This window comes from Populus euphratica, unplaced genomic scaffold (assembly GCF_000495115.2).
Source record: "Populus euphratica unplaced genomic scaffold, PopEup_1.0 scaffold837.1, whole genome shotgun sequence".
Classification (NCBI taxonomy): Eukaryota; Viridiplantae; Streptophyta; class Magnoliopsida; order Malpighiales; family Salicaceae; genus Populus; species Populus euphratica.
The window spans coordinates 9,875-14,648 of record NW_011500704.1 but is presented as its reverse complement, the minus strand read 5'-3'; the positions used below and the strand labels follow the sequence as shown (position 1 = coordinate 14,648).

The 4,774-nt window shown below is 31.4% G+C and overlaps 1 pseudogene; it reads right to left on the bottom strand.

Moving 5' to 3' along the window:
* Window positions 1-1,557, bottom strand: LOC105116045 (protein SRG1-like; annotated as a pseudogene).
* Between the last annotated feature and the right edge of the window lie 3,217 nt (window positions 1,558-4,774).

Below are 4,774 nucleotides of genomic sequence, written 5' to 3'. Positions count from 1 at the left end.
TTCAACATAAGAATAGTGCAATATCCCATCAATGATTTAGAGTCCTTTACCCATTTTGACATGCTACCCAATTTGTGATTAATTTGGGCTTACATTCTAGGTAGAAGAAGACTTGTAGAATCGAAATATAAACGACAGCTTACATATATACGAAATCTTATGACAAGGTAGGTGGGGGCTGATCGGGGCCTTCTTAAGTAGGTTTCTTGCTTCTTTGGCAAATTCCAGGTTCTTCTTGCCTTGCAGCTTGTTAGTTGCATAGTGTTAATTTCTTGTACTCTCCATGGTTGTATCTCCTACACTTGCATGGATTGTTCTCATCCAACAGCTCTGGAATTGGTCCAAGCTCTATTTCATAGCTAGGGGAATAAAATGTGACAAGAGAGTCTGTCTTTTTCCCTGTGAGTCAATGCTCCACACTTTTGTATTTTCCATTTGTTAAAACCTGTACAGCAAGATGGAAAGAGGGAAAGTCTAGGTTTAATTTTCTTACTTCTAAAGTGTCTCCAACGTTGATGACCAAAGCATTTTGAATAGACACCAATGTGCTTTCTTTTAGGAATTGGAGTCCTACTGAACTACCCCTCCCTTGCTGCAACACTGGAAGAGCACTTCCATCTGAATGTGGACTAAGACCTCAAACAAGGTCCGGTCTTGCTCCTCCTTATGGCTTGGACAGCCACCCCAAACTACATCTCTTCAAAAACATCTGCTCTCATGTTTAGTGTCATGCCTATATATTTCAGTAGATGCTGACACAACCTCCGCTCTTCTCCTCTACAGTGTCACTGCAAAAGTAGCATTTTGGGGAATTGAAGTCTCGCCACCTAAATTCTTTAGGAAATGGAATTTGTACCCTGTTACCTGAACTTGGGTGGCTTTGCTGGCCCTGGTCTTGGGACCCTTATAGAGTGGGGCTCAAGCCCAAGAGCAATCATATTGACCCAGTCCAGCTTTTGGTCCTCAGAGAACACAAAGGCCTGCCCATAACCCTGAATAATCCCTGGCAACATTGGATACTCCTGCTTCTCCTCTAAAGGCAGCATGAAGAAATCCATGGCCACCTTCTCTATGCTCTCCAGCAACCCAGATCAATCCCCATGGTTAATCACCTGATAAAACATTTTAAAGACACCCTTTCACGTCCATGTTATCCTGCACTAACAAAGAAAAGGGCAAAAAGAAACATATCAACTTGTACCTGAAAAAAATCCCCACTCCTCGCACGCTCTTGTCAGCTCCCACATTTGACTTTTGTATTTATCTTTATTGCCTTCAACAAGCCTTGAGAAATCAATGGTGGGAATGGTACTGAGAGACGGTAGAAATGTGGCTGGTGCTGGTCTTTCTGTCATGTCCCTAACAAATCTTTCAGGAATTGTTGTTGGCCAGTCCTTTCTAAGCTCTTGAACATCATCAAAATGACCAACCCTAATTGGAGCCATTGAAACAGGAGACATCGAAGCAGAATTCGGAAATATGTCAGACTTTTAGTGAAAGCTAAGGAAGATTGTTTTACTTGGTAGCTTCAAGGTTAGACAACTCTGCATTTATAGAAGGAGAAAGCAAATTGTTAAATGTTAATGTCTAGTATGCTGAACCAATGCTGGACCTATCATGCACTTTATAACATAATTTTAATCTTACACTACAGCTTATATATTCTTTTAAGTGTTATTCGCATTGCATAGATTTTGCGGTTCTGATATGAAAATGAAAAAAAAATAAGTTTAAGGATTTATCGTGTAGTATGGTGATGTATGATTGAAATTATGATTTGCTTTGGTCATATATTTGAAACTATTTGATTAATTAATACACATTATAAATTTACACGGTTACTCTAAAACTCTCTTTTAAAACCTTACTTATAAAAAAGTTATGATTTGTAGTTTTTTTTTTTTATATATAAATTTACTAATTTAAAAGTAGTTACAATTCTCAATAGATTTGAAAGATCTGCTTGGAAAAGCTGTGACTATAAATTTTAGTTGTGATTGTAACTTTTTAAAATTATAGATTTTAAAAATAATAAATAGAAATAACATTAATATTAGCTTTTAAAGTGTTACCTAACACTTAAAATTAAAAGCCACGACTACAATTAAATTGGTGTTTTTCAAACAGGCTTAAAAAAAAAAACAATAAATTATAGTTTATTTTTCACCAAGATTTCAAAAAAGAGTTTCCAATGAAATTTATATAAATTTATATTGTGTATTAATCAACTCAACACTTTCAATTATATAGTTCAGGCAAAATACAAACCGCATCATAAAAATAATCAAATCCTAAGCAAATCTTCTAAAGTAGATATCATGCCCTAATATGAGGTATTTGTGTTCTAAAGTAGATATCATGCCCTAATATGAGGTATTTGTAAAAGTAATGCGCCTGGAGCATATTCTTCCAAAAAAAAAAGTGGAAGAGAAAACAAATATATACAATTACAGCTTAAAAGTGCAATGATTGCACGTATTCATTTGACATTGTGATAATTTTAGCTTTTTAAATTATTTTTTTTATAAAATGCATAAAATTGATGTATTTTCAGGTATTTCTCAATAATTTTGATATCTTAATATAAAACAAAAAATTCATAAAAAAATATTATTTTAATATATTTTTTAATTAAAAAAATTTACATCACATCAACAAACACATATTAAATTAATTAGGCTAAGTATAGATGATGTTTTTGTTGAAAGAAAAACTTACGTATCTTTCTTTCAAAATTTTAGGCATGAAAATTTTAAGGAATGATCATAGGATGAAAAAGGTTTTATTATTATTATTATTATTAGTATTAGTATTTAGTTCAAATCTTCCGGATAGCACTTAATTAGAGGAATTAACTAAAAAACTTATTTTCGATTCACATGCAAGTTTATTTAAAAACATCCCTTGTAGTTGTGTACCCAATAAAAAGAAGTGTGAAAATGATTTCTATTTTTTTTTATATGTAGTATTCTATTATATCTCAATAAATACTAAAAGTTAAAGATATTTAATATAAACATAAAAATAAAGGAAAGAAATAGACAAAAAAAATTTAAACTAAGTTATTATCAATGATTTTTTATTGAGTAGAACTCATTCATAATTATATAAGTTATGAAGTCCATAACAATCTTTTCTTTCAAATTAAATTGTTGGTAGAAAATCATTATTATATCATTATAAAGCCTTTATTTTCACCAACTTTATTGTAGAGGAAACTCATTCTATAATTGTCATAAATGCATAAAGAATTAAGATTAATTGAATTAATCTATCAATTAAATGATAAATTGCTTTACACAACCTAGAAAGAGTAATCAATTTATGAAACTTTAGATATTTTGGCATTGATAATGATGCAATTAAAATTTCAAATGAAGTTTAATATTTAATTATTAAAAAAAAGTCCGATTTATTAAAATGCATTGTTTTACAAGAGATTGGCATTTTTTTTATTAAAAAAACAGTCTAGAGTTTCTTTGTAGTTGAATCTCTACTCTTAAAATTTAATTCAAAAAATATCATAGATCAAGAATTAATCTTTAAGATATATATATATATAGATAGATAGATAGATAGATAGATAGAATTAGCCTAAAGGGAATAGCTAATAGAAAATGTGAATTGTATGGTTTCAAATATACATGCTCTACAAAGACTCCATATACTCCATGGTGTTTGGTGATCTCAAAAGCTAAGCATAGAAGACATCACGAATAATCATGGTTTTCGCGCCATTTTCCTTTCCTGTGAAGGTGAGATCATATTGGAAAATGCAAGTCGATTGGACATCAAAATGCAATTGGTAATCACACTAAACTGCACGACATTTCAAGATTCAGGGTAAGAAAGGTTTCTGAATGTTCCTTTTTCTAAATGATTACCCTTTTTGTGTTCTTGTACAAGTGCAAAATACAGGATAGGAGGCTTCAAAATACTAGAAGAACACATGTTCAAAGCATTTCATTAATAATGGAAAAGCTTGGCGTTGTGACCATTCTGTTCTATTTGCAAACATATATACACCGAAAATTACACAGTAGGGTTTTGTTGTCAGTTACAAATGACTTGAAATAGACAACAAGTGTTGACAAGGACAGCTCCAGCCTTTCTTTACACAAGGTTTCCTTTGAGCAACCAGCAAGTTATTCTTGAAACCACACTTGGATTCATCATTTTGGCAAGTAGATTATCTAAATCTTGTTGGTTTCCTTTTCTTCCAGAGCCTTTGATGTCCCAATAGACTCTTAAATATCAGAATTCTTGCACACTGGAAAAGTGAAAATAAGGACAAAATCATCTAACTTGTATAATGAAAATAATTTATCATACCTACAAGATTTAATTTTTTTCGTCACATATAGCAACTATTTCTATGAAAATTAAAATTAAGCCAAATATCAAGCATTTTAATCCTTGAGAAAATCATAAAATAAACAAAACACATTACAAAAAAGCCACTAACAAAGAGTGATTGTGAGTTGCAGTCTTGTAAATGAAAACTCATGAAAAATGGAGAGGCCAGAGACGTACGTGTTTGTGTAGAATTGATTATTGAGAGAATCAAAACAATTGTCTTAATGTTAGTGGTCCTTTTTTGTTGTTTTAAATTATTTCAATGCTTCCTTTTTGTATTAAATTGTTTAAATGCTAATGGCGCTCCACTCCAACATAATTATTATTGTTCTAGCATGTAAAGATGCACTCGAGTATTAAAATATATTTATTTTTTCTATCTTTATGGAGGGTTTGCTCCAGTTAGTTAGTTGCTGTG